Below are 16,670 nucleotides of genomic sequence, written 5' to 3'. Positions count from 1 at the left end.
ATACTCATTTATTACTTCTAAAAGTTTTCTGGTGGATTCTTTAGGGTTTTCTATATATAAAATCATGTCATCTGCAAATAGTGACAGTTTCACTTCTTCCTTTCCAATTTGGATCCCTTTTATTTCTTTCTCTTGCCTGATTGCTCTGGCTAGGACTTCCAGTACTATGTTAAATAGGAGTGGTGACAGGGGGCATCCTTGTCTGGTTCCTGTTCTTCGAGGGATAGTTTTCAGTTTTTCACCATTGAGGGTGATATTAGCTGTGGGTTTGTCATATATGGCCTTTATTATGTTGAGGTACTTTCCTTCTATACCCATTTTATTCAGGGTTTTTATCATAAATGGATGCTGTATCTTGTCAAATGCTTTCTCTGCATCTATTGAGATGATCATGTGATTTTTATTCTTCATTTTATTAATGTGGTGTATCACGTTGATTGATTTGCCAATGTTAAACCATCCCTGCATACCTGGAATAAATCCCACTTGATCATGGTGTATAATCTTTTTAATTTATTGTTGTATGCAATTTGCTAGTATTTTGTTGAGGATTTTTACATCGATGTTCATCAGTGATATTGGCCTGTAATTTTCTTTTTTTGTGTTGTCCTTGTCTGGTTTTGGTATCAGGGTAATGTCGGCTTCATAGAATGAGTTAGGGAGCTTCCCCCCCTCCTCAATTTTTTGGAAGAGTTTGAGAAGGATAGGTATTAAGTCTTCTTTGAATGTTTGGTAGAACTCACCAGGGAAGCCGTCTGGTCCTGGACTTTTATTTTGGGGGAGGTTTTGGATTACTGTTTCAATCTCCTTACTGGTGATTGGTCTATTCAAATTCTCTACTTCTTCTTGATCCAGTTTTGGAAGGTTGTATGATTCTAAGAATTTATCCATTTCTTCCAGATTGTCGAATTGGTTGGCATATAGCTTTTCATAGTATTCTCTTATAATCTTTTGTATTTCTGAGGTGTCTGTTGTAATTTCTCCTCTTTCGTTTCTGATTTTACTTATTTGTGCCTTCTCTCTTTTTTTCTTGGTGCCTCTAGCTAAAGGTTTGTCAATTTTGTTGATCTTTTCAAAGAACCAGCTCTTGGTTTTATTAATTTTTTCTATTGTTTTTTTGGTCTCTATTTCATTTATTTCTGCTCTGATTTTTATTATTTCCCTTCTTCTACTGATTTTGGGCTTGGTTTGTTCTTCTTTTTCCAGGTCCTTTAGGTGCATTGTTAGATTGTTGATTTGAGATTTTTCTTGTTTGTTGAGATAGGCCTGTATTGCTATAAACTTGCCTCTTAGAACCGCTTTTGCTGTATCCCATAAATTCTGGCATGTCGTATTTTCATTTTCATTTGTCTCCAGGTATTTTTTGATTTCTTCTTTGATTTCTTCGTTGACCCAGTCGTTGTTCAGTAGCATTTTGTTTAATCTCCACGTATTTGTGGCTTTTCTGATTTTCTTCCTATAGTTGATTTCTAGTTTCATACCGTTGTGGTCAGAAAAGAGGCTTGGTATTATTTCAATCTTCTTAAATTTATGGAGACTTGTTTTGTGGCCTAATATGTGATCAATCCTGGAGAATGTTCCATGTGCATTTGAAAAGAACGTGTATTCTTCTGTTTTTGGATGGAATGCTCTGTATATATCTACTAGGTCCATTTGTTCTAGTTGGTCACTTAAGGCCAATGTTTCCTTATTGATCTTCTGTTTGGATGATCTATCCATTGGTGTAAGTGGAGTGTTAAAGTCCCCTACTATTATTGTGTTACTGTTTATTTCTGTTTTTATGTCTGTTAATAGTTGCTTTATATATTTAGGTGCACCTACCTTGGGTGCGTAGATATTTACAGGTGTCATATCCTCTTGTTGGATTGTTCCCTTGATCATTATGTAATGCCCTTCTTTGTCTCTTTTTACAGTTTTTGTGTTAAAGTCTATTTTGTCTGATATGAGTACCGCTACCCCAGCCTTCTTTTCATTGCCATTTGCATGGAGTATCTTTTTCCATCCCTTCACTTTCAGTTTGTGAGTGTCTTTAGGTCTGAAGTGTGTCTCTTGTATGCAGCATATATATGGGTCTTGTTTTTTTATCCAATCAGCCACCCTATGCCTTTTAATTGGAGCATTTAGTCCATTGACGTTTAAAGTAGCTATTGATAAGTATGTACTTACTGCCATTTTTTAACTTTTTTCCCTCAGTGTTTTAGTAGTCCTCTGTTCCTTCGTTTTCTATACAGAATTGATGGTCTCTTTAGTTTGACCTCTGTCTGAAAGCTGTACTCTGTAACTCCCTCCTCCCTCCTTTTATGTTTTTGATATCATATCTAACCTCTTTTTGGTGCATTTGTATCCATTACCCTCTTATCATGGAAATAGAAAATTTTTCCTATTTGTGGTCTTCTCTTTTCCCCTTAAATCAGTCCCTTTAACATTTCTTGTAGCACTGGTTTCTTGGTGACAAACTCCTTTAATTTTTGGTTGTCTCGAAATTTTTGATCTCTCCTTCCATTTTGAATGATAACCTTCCTGGGTAGAGTATTCTTGGCTGTAAGTTTTTTCCTTTTAGCACTTTAAATATATCGTGCCACTCTCTTCTAGCCTGTAAGGTTTCTGCTGAGAAGTCAGCTGATAGCCTTATGGGGTTTCCTTTGTATGTAACTTGACTTTCTCTTGCCGCTTTTAGGATTCTCTCTTTATCTTTAATTCTGGACATTTTGATTATGATGTGTCTTGGTGTGGGCCTCGTTGGGTTTATCTTGTTTGGGGCTCTCTGTGCTTCCTGTACCTGGATGTCTGCTTCCTTCCTTAGGTTAGGGAAGTTTTCATCTATTATTTCTTGAAATAGATTCTCTGCCCCTTTGTCTCGCTCTTCTCCTTCCGGGACACCTATAACACGGATGTTAGTGCACTTGATGTTGTCCCAGCGGTCCCTAAGACTGTCCTCACTCTTTTTAATTCTTTTCTCTTTTACCTGTTCACCTTGGGTAATTTCTTCTAGTCTTTCGTCCAGCTCACATATCCGTTCTTCTGTATCCTCTACTCTGCTTTTGAGTCCCTCCAGTGAATTTTTCATTTCCAGTATTGTATTCTTCATTTCTGATTGGTTCTTTTTTATATCTTCCATTTCTTTGTTGACCTCTCACTGAGTTCATCTATTCTTTTCCACACATCAGTGAGCATCCTTAACACTCTTAGTTTGAACTCTCTGTCGGGTAGATTGCTCATTTCTGTTTCACTTAGTTCCTTTTCTGGGGTTTTGTCCTATTGCCTTACTTGGAATGTATTCCTTTGCCTCCTCATTTTGCCTCTTTCCCTGTTCTTGTGTCTACGTATTAGGTAGGTCAGCTACGTCTCCTGCTCTTGGATAGGTGACCTTAGGTAAGTGATGGCTTAGGAGGCCTGCCGTGTGCCTCCCTCAGTTCTCAATGTTCCAGGGGTGACCCCTATGTGAGCTACATGTGTCCTTCTGTTGTGGCCTGTTTGCTCTCCCTGTAGGCGCCCAGTGAGGCTGAGTTATGCTCCTAGCCAGTTGTTGTAATGCTCAGCTGCTTGTGGTTGTTGTGGGCCCTTCAGTCTCTTTATCAGGTGTGGGGAGCCCCAGCACAGTTGGCTGCAAGTTCTAATACCACATTTGTGTTGCAGTATTTCTTTTAAGTGAGTAGGCCCCCAGCGTGGCAGGTTGTTAGGCTCAGGGCCTTACAATTGCTGTAAGCCTCTAGCCTATTAGGTCTCTTGTCAGCTCTCTGAGGATTGCAGCTGGGTGGGGCTGGCCTCAGGCACGGGAGCACCCAATTCTTTCAGGCTTTGGAAGGTGGGGCAAACCCCCTATGTGGGTCTTTGAGAAGCACAAGTCTTCTGCAGCTGACAAGCACTCCCTCCCACAGGTCCACACACACAGTCACCACAGTCCTGCCCCGTGTGTGCACCCCGACCTCCCGAAGTGGACTCAGTCTCTCCACAGCGGGAGCCCCACACACTCCACCACTGCCCCACACTCTCCACCCTCTCCTTGTGCACGCCCTGCCCCGCTGAAATGGGCTTAGTTGCCAGGCTGCAGAGAATCCAGTCACCAATCTATGCAGGCCCACAAGTTGCCTGAGGGCTGTTGTTGGGTGGGGCCAGTCTCTAGGGTGGGCTGCCTGCCCTGGCTGAGCTGGATTAAATCGGTGCCCTAGCGGGTGGGGCAGACCCTGGGCTAGCAGGCCCCAGGGAGATCTCCAATGGCGTCTGTGTCAGCAGGCCCACACCAGGCCACAACAATGGCTGCCACCAATGTCCCAGTCCCTGGAGAGGTCTCACCTCTCACCGAGATGCACACAGGGCCTGTTTGGTGAATCTCTTTTCACCAAAGCACTGTGCACCTTTCTTTCTGGTGATTTTAGGTTGCTTTCTGAAATGGGTGAGTTTGCGCGTGGGCCCTTTAAGAGCCGGTTTTAATTTCTTTGTGAACCAGCTTCTCTGGGGGTGCTCCCCAATGTTTTAGTAGCAGGCAAAGTCAGATATTATGCCGCTGGTCTCGATTGTGCTGGGTCCACAAAATGCCCACAGCGGGGGCGCTCCTGGCTCAGGGGCCGCTCCTCCAGGGGCTGCGTACCTGTTGGCTGCTCCCAGGAGGCCGTGAGGTGCTGCAGCTTGTGAAGGCGGCGTTTTTCCTCTCCAGAAGGGAGTTTCTGCCTCTTCTACCTCAGTTAGAATTGTCCGTTGTTGCAGGAGTTTCTCTTATCCAGTTTTAGTTCTGTCTCAGGGATAATTTTTCCACGAGTAGTTGTAAATTGGCTGTGTCCGCGGGATGAGGTGAGTTCAGAGTCTGCCTACGCTGCCATCTTGACTTCCATTTTTATTACTATAATCTATCTTTTTTCTTTTTCAATCTGGCTATAGGTTTGTCAATTTTGTTGAAATTTTAAAGAACCAGCTTTTGGTTTCTGTGGTCTTCTGTATTGTTTTCTATTCTCTATTTCATTTATCTTTGCTCTAATCTTTATTATTTCCTTCCTCATGCTAGCTTTGGGTTTAGTTCACACTTCTTTTTCTAGTTCCTTGCAGTTTAAAGTTAAGATATTCGTTTGAGATCTTCTTTCTTTTTTAATGTAGTTATTTACTGCTATAAATTTCCCTCTAAATACTGCTTTTGCTGCATCCCATAAGTTTTGGGGTGTTGTGTTTACATTTTCATTCATCTCTAAGTATTTTTAAAATTTCCTTTGGGATTCTTTTTTTAACCCATTGGTGGTTTAAAAATGTGTTATTTAATGTCTATACATTTGTAGCTTTTCCAGTTTTCCTTCTACAATTGTTCTTAATTTTATTCCATTGTCATCAGAAAAGATATATTGTTATTTTGTATGATTTCAGTCAAATTTATTAAGACTTCTTTTGTAGCCTAAAATATGGTCTATCCAGGAGAATGATCCATGTGCACTTAAGAAAAATTTGTATATGTAGATACATATGTGTACATACATAATGTAAAATTTACTATTTTAACTATGTTTAAGTGTACTGTTCACTGGTATTAAGTACATTCACAATGTTGTGCAGTCATCATCACTATCCATTTCCAGAACTTTTTCATCATCCCAAATGTGTCCATTAAAAAATAACATCCTATTCTCCCCTCCCCCTAGCTTCTACATACATACATTGTATGTATATACCACATTTTGTTTATCCACTAATCTGTTGATGAACATTTAGATTGTCTCCACCTTTTGGCTATTGTCAATAATGCTACTATGAACATTTGGTGTGCAAGTATCTGTTTGAGTCTCTACTTTCAAGTAGGTAAATACCTAGAAGTGGAATTGCTAGATCATATGGTAATTCTATGTTTAACTTATGAGGAAGCACTATACTGTTTTCCACAGCTGCTGCATGATTTTACATTTGCAGCAGCAATGCACCAGGGTTCCAATTTTTCCACGTCTTCACCAACACTTGTTATTTTCTATTTTTTAAAAAATAATAGTCAGCCTGATGGATGTGAAGGTATCCCATTGTGGGATTGATTTTCATTTCCCTAATGACTAGTATTATTGAGTATCTTTTATGTGCTTATTGGCCATCTCTATATCTTCTTTGGAAAGATGTCTATTTAAGTCCTTTGTTCATTTTTAAATTAGGTTGTATTTTTGTTGTTGTGTTGTAGTTCTTTATATCTTTTGGATATTAATCCCCTGTCATGTGTACGTATATTTTCTCCCGCTCTGTGAGTTGTCTTTTCACTCTCTTGATAGTGTCTTTTGATGCACACTTTTTAATGTTGCCTCTATACAGTCATGCATCACTTAATGACATGGATACATTCTGAGAAATGCATTGTTAGGCAATTTCATCATTGTGTCAACGTTATAGAGTGTACTTACACAAACCTAGATGGTATAACCTACTATATGTCTAGGCTATAAGGTACTAATCTTATGGGGCTACCATAATATACGTGCTCTGTTGTTGATCAAAATATCATTATGTAGTGCATGACTGTAATCAATTTTGACTCATTCAAAAAAATAAGACGTGAAGTTTTAAGTTTATTTTTCCATATGGATATAGAATTATTCCAATATCATTTGTTGAAAAGATTGTCCTTCCTCCTTTGAATTTCTTTTGCACCAATGTCAAAAATAAAATCTCCATATTTCTGTGGATCAATTTCTGGACTTTCTATCCTGTTTAATTTATCTGCATATCTAAACATTGACCAAGAGCACATTATCTTGATTATTTTAGCTTTACAATGGGTAGTATAATTCCATTTTATTCTTTTTCAAGATTGTGTTAGCTGTTCTTTGTCTTTCCATATCAATTTTAGAATCGTCTTGTCTATGTCTATAAAAAATCTTGCTTGGATTTTTATTTTAATTGAGTTTAATGAATTTAGGGGCAATTAGCATCTTTATTATGTTAAGTCTGCCAATTCATGAACATGGTATGTTTCTCCATTTATTTAGGTTTTCTTTGATAATTCTCATGAGAGTGTTGTAGTTTTCAGCATGCAGATCCTGTACATATAGTATACCTAAGTATTTCATTTTTTAAAATATTATAAATGGTATTAATTTTTTTTTTTTGAGGAAGATCAGCCCTGAGCTAACATCCATGCCAATCCTCCTCTTTTTGCTAAGGAAGACTGGCCCTGAGCTAACATCTATTGCCAATCTTCCTCCTTTTTTCCCTTTTTCTCCCCAAAGCCCCAGTAGATAGTTGTATGTCATAGTTGCACACCCTTCTAGTTGCTCTATGTGGGACACTGCCTCAGCATGGCCTGACAAGTGATGTGTTGGTGTGTGCCTGGGATCCGAACCCAGGCCACCAGCAGTGGAGTGCGTGCACTTAACCGCTACGCCATGGGGCCGGCCCCAGTATGAATATTTTTTTAATGTTGGTTTCCACTTGTGCATAGAAATATGATTTCTCTTTGTGTTTTGTTCTTGTATCCCATGACCTTGCTAAACTCACTTATTGGTTCAAGGAGTTTCTTTTGTAAAATCCTTGGGATTTTCTGTATAGACAATCATGTCATCTGACAACAGGAACAGTTTTATTTTTTCCTTTCCAATTTCCATGCCTTTATTTCTTTTCCTTGCTAACCAAGTTTGTTATGAACTGCTTTTTTGTTTTTTTTTAAATTTATTTATTTTTTCCCCCAAAACCCCAGTAGATAGTTGTATGCCATAGCTGCACATCCTTCCAGTTGCTGTACGTGGGACGCAGCCTCAGCATGGCCATAGAAGCGGCGCATCGGTGCGTGCCCGGGATTCGAACCCAGGCCATCAGCAGCAGAGCACGCACACTTAACTGCTAAGCCATGGGGCCGGCCCTTTTTTTTTTTTTTAAAGATTTTATTTATTTTATTTTTTCCCCCCAAAGCCCCAGCGGGTAGCCATATGTTGTAGCTGCACATCCTTCCAGTCGCTGCACGTGGGACTCGGCCCCAGGATGAACGGAGAAGCGGTGCCTCGATGCGCACCCGGGATCCGAACCCAGGCCACCAGCATCGCAGCGCGCGCACTTAACCACCAAGCCACAGGGCCGGCCAGGGCCGGCCCTTTTTAACTTTTTTTTTTGTGTGTGAGGAGGACCAGCCCTGAGCTAACATCCAATGCCAATCCTCCTCTTTTTTGCTGAGGGAGACTGGCCCTGGGCTAACATCCATGCCCATCTTCCTCTACTTTATGTGGGACACCACCACAGCATGGCTTAACAAGCGGTGCGTTGGTGCCAGCCCGGGATCTGAACCAGCGAACCCTGGGCAGCCGCAGCGGAGCGTGCGCACTTAACGGCTTGCGCCACCGGGCCGGCCCCTGAACTGCTTTTACTAACAACACTTCTGATACCAAATGTGTGAGTTTTTTCCACAGCAACAACCAGCTCTGACACTAACTGGGTGTCCTACAATTCAATTCAATTCAATTCTAACACTAACTACCCAGAGTTAGTGCAGACCCTATGGGTTAAGAGCTCAGTCCCACAAGACCACTCCCCACCCCCTGGCCCCAGACGCTACCTGCCACCCAACTGTACTTCTGACACACCAGCTATAAGTCAGGGATTCCCGTGACCCCCTATCAGGTTTGATAATTTGCTAGAATTGCTCACAGGACTCAGGAAAACACTTTACTTACTATTACTGATTTATTATAAAGGATGCAACTCAGGAATAGCCGGATGGAAGAGATGCATAGGGCAAGGTGTGGTGGAAGGGTCTCAGAGCTTTCATGCCCTCTCTGGCTGTGCCACCTTCCTAACACCTCAATGTGTTCACTGGCTGGGAGCTCCCTGAACTCCATCAGTTAGGGTTTTTTATGGAGATTCGTTATATAGGCACGATTGATTAAATCATTGGCTATGGTGACTGATTAACTCAATCACTAGCCCCTTTGCCTTCCCCAGAGGTTGGAGGTAGGGGGTGGGGCTGAAGTTTCAGCCCCCTAATCATGCCTCAGTCTTTCTGGTGACCAGCCCCTATCCTGAAGATTTCTAGGAGTCCACCAAGAGTTGCCTCATTAGAATAAAAGATGCTCCTATCTCTCCTATCACTCAGGAAAATCCCAGGGATTTAGGAGCTCTATGTCAGGAACCAGGGACAAAGACCAAATATATATTTCTTATTGTATCACAGGTTACAAAACAAGTCTGACTTCCATCTTGGGGGCTCCCTTTGGCTCTCCCACTTGATGCTCTAGGGAAAGCCAGTTGCCATATTGTGAACTGCCCTGTGGAGAGGTCCATGTGGCAAAGAACTAAGTAGGCCTCTAGCCAACAGCCAGTGAGAAACTGACACCCTGAGTCCAACATCCTGGAAAGAACTACTTGAGGGAGCTTGGAGGCAGATCCTTTAGCCACAGTCAAGTATTGAGTCAATCCTCAAGTTCATTTCTGTCCCAAGAGAAGCAGGGTGGGACTGAGAAAGTGTGATGCCAGAGTTTGGAGCCTCAGGAGGGAACTACAGGCTTCACTGGAAGGAGGGCTGGCTTTCACACACAGCAAGGCAGGGAGGCTGGGGGGAGGCTGGGCTTGGTCCTAGACCATGCTCCATGGGGAAGGGCCACCACAGTGGTCGGGCAGAAGGCCTGGCATGGTGCTGTGGGAGGACCAGGCAGTTGCAGTTAGAGTTTGAGGACAGAACAATCTTAGGGCCCCAAGGTCGTCCAGGAGATACAGGGAGGGATTCGATGACAGTGGAAAGTCAGATGGGAGGGCAACTGGGGTGTGAATGGCATGTCCACAGGCCCTGATGGTCCTCCGAGTGGAGTTCACAGGCAGAGGTTAGAGGCAGCTAAAGGCACACAGGACCTGCCAGGGGCTGGGGATTGGGCAGTGTCCTGGGCCAATATCTTGGAGCAGTAACCAGAACTTGCACAAATTCTGACTTCTGGACCCTGGGCAGGAGGGGCCAGAAGTTAGTAGGGAGAAACAGGAGCAGGGGCTGAGACAGGAGCCATTGGACCCCATGACTCATCTGCCTCTCACAGGCAGCTGAGCTGAATTTTAAACTTTTATTTAACAAATACTTATTTAGGATTTACTATGTATCAGCAAACACTTTATACATATAACTCATTTAATCTTCACAACAACCCTCTGAGGGAGGAATGATTATTAATTCCATTTCACACGTGAGAACTCTAAAACACAGAGAGCTTAAGTATCTTGCCCAAGGTCATCCAGGATAGGGATTCAAATATTGTCAGTCTGGCTACAGAGTCCTTGCTCTTGATCACCAGCAGAGAAATTAATGACCTTTTTTCCCTTCCAAATTGGAAATATCTATTGTTTTTCCTGATTTTGAAAGTAACTAAAGAGACATAAAAATATTTGAACAAAGTAAAAGCGTATAAACGGAAAAGGAAAATTAGCCCACGTTTAGACAGAGAGATGTAGATACAGAGTATACAGCGACTTTCTAACACTAGGTATTATAAGCAGTTCTTTGGAGGTTATTTTAGCAAACCAAAATGATGACAACCAGGCCCAGCATGTCACAAGGCTGGGAAATTGGAGAAGGAGAGGATTCGGAGGGGGAGGAGGAAGAGTTGGGTGTGGTGCATAGTAGCTCACGGGGTCTCTAGAATGGAAGGCAGTGTCAGGCATGTGCCAGGGGGTCTGAGGAGACCCACAGGCCCAGGGATAGGAGGCTTTGGCACTTATGAATATTCCAGGCCACCTGCTGGGCCTTCAGGAGTGCAGGCTCACCCTCAGCAGTGGCCACAGCTGGGCCTTGAGCTGGCAGGCTGCAGAGGACATCCAGCCCAGGAGGATCCGACCCCCACTCCTCCCTGCTCCCAGCCCACTGCCTCGGTCTGGGGTTGGCAGAGGAGAGTGAGCTCTCCTAGATCCCCCATCCAGCTTCCCTTAATGAGCCCCATAGGAGCTCCAGCTGTCAATCACCCCGGCTCCCAGCACAACCTTCCTATTAGGAAGAGGCTGATGAGCAAAGATGCCAGGCACAGCAGCAGCAGGTATGGCCAGGAGGGTGGTGACTAACGGCTGGCAATGTTGCAGAGGGGCCAGCACCTCCCCCTACCCAAGGGGTAAGGATCCTGGAGTCCAAGGAGAGCTAGGGCCCCTGCACAATCAGACTGTTTTCCTTCCCTGACACTCCTAAGAAGGCCAAGACTGCTTTCCTCTTCAGGGTCCCTGCTGAGTGTGAGGTTTCTGGGAAATAGCACAAACCTTGCGGGCTGAGGCTGGATCAGATAGTGCTCTCACAGGATGAGCAAAGAGAACCTGGGTGGAGGCATGAAGCTGTAGGCAGAGAGGTTAGAGGAGAACCAGAGCAGAGCAGGGTCTCTGGAGCCCCCTGGAGATGTCACAGCCTGCTCTGCCTTTGGCCCTTCTCAGGGAACCTGCTGTTGCAGAGCCATGCATGGAACCATTACATCCAGGTCTGTAGTGCCTGGCTTAAGTGATCTTGGTCTCAGGAAGGGCCATTAGGTCCAGCAGCACACCTTCAAAGGGAGAGGATTACAGAAGATGTGACTACTCAGAGGTGGGGATCATTGAGGGCCCTCTTAGAAGCTGCCAACCACAGTCCACCTTCTGGCCCCCAAAGATTCATGTACCTGTTACATGCAAAATACATTCACTCCTTCCCAAGGTCCCCCCAAAATCTCTTCCCATTATGGCATCAGCTCCAAGTTCAGAAATGGATCATCTAAATCAGGTCCACGTGTGGATGAAGCGCCTCAGGCGTAGTTCCAGCTCTCAAATTTGGTTCCTCTCTATCTGTGGATTTGTGAAACTAAAGAGAGGAGATATTTGTCCCTCTCAACATGCAATGGTGGGACAGATATAGGATAATTGCTATAGACATTCCTGTACAAAAATCAAAAAAATGAGAAGCAAAGGAAATCATTGGTCCACAGAAATTCTGAAGTGCAGCTGGCTAGATGTTGCAAGTTCCTTGATTAGGTTTCAAGGCCTAGGAGTAATTCTCCATGACTTTTGGCTGTGCCCTTTTGGCTCTTGGTTCTGCCTCTGAGCCCATCCTTCCTTTATCATGAAGGTAATGCATGTTTGCACCTGAATATATAGTTTTCTCAGCTTCTTTCCTTCCAGTAAAATTTTGGAGGTCCAACAGTCTTTTTTCATTTTTTACATCTCTGTCTCTTTCAGTCTAAGCTGGCAGTGTTTCTGCTTATATAGTTTTCTCAAAAACTTTGTGGGTCTTCTGTAAATCTCATTGAGGTTCATTCCGTTCAACAAAAGTCATTCCCACAGATCTTTTTAAGATTAGCCCTTCTCTACCTTGGGCTCCTGCTGAGAGACAGTGCTCTTAAACACCCTAGAGGCCCTATTGCTTGATTGGAGAGTATCTGGGAGGGACACTCTTAATCTCTTGAAGGGCTTTTCCTTTTTTTTTTTTTTTGTGAGGAAGATCAGCCCTGAGCTAACATCCATGCCAATCCTCCTCTTTTTGCTGAGGAAGATTGCCCCTGAGCTAACATCCATGCCCATCTTCCTCTACTCTATATGGGATGCCATCACAGCATGGCCTGACAAGCGGTGCGTCAGTGTGTGTGCGGGATCAGAACCCAGGCCACCAGCAGCGGAGTGTGCGCACCCAACCACTACGCCACGGGGCCGGCCCCTTGAAGGGCTTTTAATGTGACCGAATCTTTGATTTTTCTGAGGCCTTAATGAAAGGTTGTAGAGTCACACTTGCCTTTATCCCAAGATCATAGTTTTCTGATAGTGCTCAGAAGTCATTTCTTAATTTTAGCCTAGTTTGCCATCTAGAGAGACTGAGAACTTTCAAAATCGTCAAGTCCTGGCCCCTTTTCGTTTAATAGTCCTTCTTTCAATTTATCTTTCTCCTCTGGAATTTTACTCTAAGCAGCAAGAAGAAACCAGGTGGCATCTTCAACACATTGTTTGGAAATCTCTTCAGCTATATCACCAAGTTCACTAGGCACATGTTCTACCTTCCACATAATTTCAGATGACAATGTCACTAAGCTTTCTGCCTTTATGTAACATCAACCCTCCTCCCCCTTCCTCTAGTTTCCAACAATATTTTCCTCATTTCCTCTTGAGCCTTACTGGCAGCCTCCTCAAAGCCTCCAGATTTCTACTAATAGCACGTTCAAGGCAATTTAGGCTTTTTCTAATGTGCTCCTCAAAATCTTTCCGGCCTTTGGGGCTGGCCCCATGGCGTAGCAGTTAAGTGCGTGTGCTCCACTACTGTCAGCCCGGGTTCGGATCCTGGGCGTGCACCGATGCACCACTTGTCAAGCCATGCTGTGGCGGCATCCCATATAAAGTGGAGGAAGAAGGGCATGGATGAAGATGGGCATGGATGTTAGCTCAGGGCACATCTTCCTCACACACACAAAAAAAAAGTTAAAAAAAAAATCTTTCCGGCCTTTGCTCACCACCTCATTCCAAAGCCACTCCCACACATTTTGGTATTACTTATGGTAGCCCCTCATTTCCAGGTACCAAAATCTATATTTGTTATCTATTGCTGCATAATGAATCACCCCAAAACTTAGTCACTTAAAACAGCAACATTTATTATCTCATAGTTTCAGTGGGTCATGAACCCAAGCTGAGTTCCCTGGCTCAGGGTCTACCACAGGCTGTAATCAAGGTTTTGGCCAGGGTTATGGCCTGATATGAAGGCTTCACTAAGTAAAGACCCACTTCCAAGCTTACTCACGTAGCTGTTGACAGGATTCAGTTCCTCACGGGTTATTGGACTGAGGCCCTCAGTTCATCTCTGGCTGTTGGCCAGCAGCCACCCACAGTCCCTTGTCATGTAGGCCTCTCCATAGGACAACTCACAACATGGCAGCTTGCTTGATCAGAGCAAGCCAGGAGATGAGCAAAAGAGAGAGAGAATTCAAGCAAGACAGAAGTCATATTCTTTTGTAACCAAAGCTAGGAAGTGACATCCCATCACATATTCTTTGTTAGAATCAAGTGACTGTGTCTAGCCCATGCTCATCAGGATGTTATTACTCAAGGATATGAACACCAGGAGGTGGGGATCATTGGGAGCCATTTCAGAAGCTGCCTACTACACAAGCATTCTTGAAATTCTCTTCTTCTGCAGATTTGTAAACACCATACTTGCCAAGTCCTTACCTTTTGAGCCTTTAGAGATGTTAGTGGACCTCAGCTGTCTTCTTTTCTCAGACCACACCTTCTCCCTGACTGAACTTAACCTCATTTCTACTGGTGACTCTGGGGTTCACTCCATTAGAGGTAGTCAGAGGTAATAACCTGAGTAGATAACAAGGCAAGACTTATGACAAGATACAAAGAATAGTATAGTGAATAACCATGTACTTACCACTCAGTTTAAGAAATAAAACAATATTAATTGAGTTGAAGCCCCTGGGTCTCCCTCCCAATTTATGTTCCTACTCTTCTCTTCAGAGGAACTGCTGTTCTGAGTTTGGTGTTGATTGCTATTATGCATTTCTTCATAGTCTTATTATATATGTATGCATTCCTAAGTCATATTTACCATTGTTTTACATGTTTTAATCTTTATGGAAACAATCATATTATACATATTTTTCTGCAAACTTGCTTTTTTTGCTCACATTATTTTTGAGATTTATCCAGATTAATACATGTAGCTCTGATTTATTCCTTTCCTTTGCTGCATAGTATTCCATTGTATAAATATACCACAATGTATTCTCCTAATAAACATTAAGCCTGTTTCCAATGAGTTCTTTTATAAACAACACATGATGAATATTCTTGTACATGTCTATTAGGATGTGTGTGGAAGAGTTTAACTAGAGTATATACCAGGAGTAGAATGTAGGATATGTGCATCTTAAATTTTTCTAGACAATAACAACTAGCTCATCAAAGTAGTTGTTCCAATTTATGCTCCAACTAGCAATGCACAAGGGTTTAATTTGCTCATGTCCTCAACACTTGAAGTGTCAGGCATTGACGTGTTTGCCATTCTGATAGATGTGAAATGGAATGTCATTCTGCTGCCAGCACTGTAGTGAACTAGATATTCTTAGAGGACCTCCCACAAAAACAAAAACAAAAACAATTGTTTGTATTACTTTCCTGGGTTTGAAGAAATAGAGCAAAATCTTCAAAGGGGAAAAGTCCTGAGAGGAAGAGTTGCCTGGACAGTAAATACTGACAGAAGCCTTGCAGTCAGGAGTTTGAGACTCTGATGGGGGGAGTGCACAGGGAGCTGAAGTGGCCCCAGGAGATGGGCTCTCTGGCCTCAGCAGAAAGAAATACAAATTTTACTTGGAAGAAATCATCCCCAGTGTAAGCCCTTGGGGTTCCCCTAGATTAAGATAAACCAAATATGAGCTCACAATCCATTATCATCAAAAAAAAACAAAGCTAGGAACACAAAATGAGAAAGCAACAGAGACTGTCAATAACAAGGAAGTTTAAAGAAAACTAAATTGAATGTTTAGAAATTAAAAAGATAATTGTTGAAATAAAAACTCAACAGACAGACAAATCTCCGTCATGAATAAAAATCCTTAACAAATATTAGCAACTAGAATTCAGCAATACATAAAAAGAATTATACCCCATGACCAAGCAGAGTTCCAGGGATGCAGGGCTGGTTTAATATTTAAAAAATCAATCAATATTATCTACCATATTAACAGACTAAAGAAGGAAAAGCACATAATCGTATCAAGTGATGCAGGAAAAGCATTTGGCAAAATTCAACATCTGTTCATGATTTGAAAAATAGAATAAGGGGATGAATGTCCAGAGCATTATGCCAAGTGAAAAAAGTCTGTTCAAAAAGGTTATACACTGTATGGTTCTATTTATATAACATTCTTAAAAAGACAAAATTATAGAAATGAGGAACAGGTTAGTGATTGCCAGGGATTAAGGAGAGGGTAGAGGTAGGAGGGGAGTGGGTGTGAGTATAAAAGGGCAACCTGAGCCCTTGTATGATGGATAAATTCTGTATCTTGACTGTATCAATACCAATATCCTGGTAGTGATACTGTAGTATGGTTTTGCAAGATGTGACCATTGGGGGAAACTGAGTAAAGGGTATATGGGATCTTTCTATATCATTTCTTTAAACTGCACGTGAATCTACAATTATCTCAAAATAAGAAGTGAAGGACGTCAGCATCATGGCAGAGTGAGCTCTTCTCTTAGTCTCTCCCCCCAGGATACAACAAAAAGGACATTCACAATCCAACAGAGGACATTCACACAACACAATAGACGTCTGAGAGATCCACACAGCCATTTGTCTGAAGGTGGGGGTGCTGGACACCCCCAGGAGGCAGTGGAAGGAGTTAAGGGGATCACCTCTCCCTCCTGTGTGCAGTGACCTGGGGGGGGGGAGGACCTCATGGAGGCCAGCACATGACCCTGAGAGGAGAAGGGAGAGAAGGCAGCCTTCTGCAGGAGTGCTTGTGCTCTCAGAGCTGCCTCCTAGCCTGTGGGAATGCCCTACACCAAGGCAGCTAAGCAATCATGGGGGTCTCCACACCAAGCCAGGCAGATAGTGAGTACAGAGCTGAGGCAAACAGGATTGTGCACACGAAAGAAAGCACCCCTCACCCCACCCCCCACCTGACACACCAGCTTGGCCCAATGGCCTGAGCAGGGGAGCCCCACCAGAGTGCCTGAGTATACTTTTTGAAAGCAGCAGTGGAGACCAGGCAAACACAGGCTCTATTAGCATAACTTCCAAAGGA

General features: G+C 43.0%; 1 long non-coding RNA gene across 1 annotated transcript in view; it reads right to left on the bottom strand.

The window, feature by feature from the left end:
• The window catches only part of LOC147915900 (uncharacterized), an 80,417-nt gene that overhangs the window by 15,163 nt on the left and 48,584 nt on the right, over positions 1-16,670 (bottom strand). The window contains exon 3 of the long non-coding RNA XR_015553610.1: positions 14,086-14,223. This is a non-coding gene — a long non-coding RNA (uncharacterized LOC147915900). The remainder of the gene's footprint in view (positions 1-14,085; positions 14,224-16,670) is intronic.

This window comes from Ceratotherium simum, chromosome 11 (genome assembly GCF_057802395.1).
Source record: "Ceratotherium simum simum isolate JZ-2026a chromosome 11, ASM5780239v1, whole genome shotgun sequence".
Lineage (NCBI taxonomy): Eukaryota > Metazoa > Chordata > Mammalia > Perissodactyla > Rhinocerotidae > Ceratotherium > Ceratotherium simum.
Note: the sequence above shows the minus strand (reverse complement) of the source record. Positions and strands in the feature narration are given on the sequence as shown.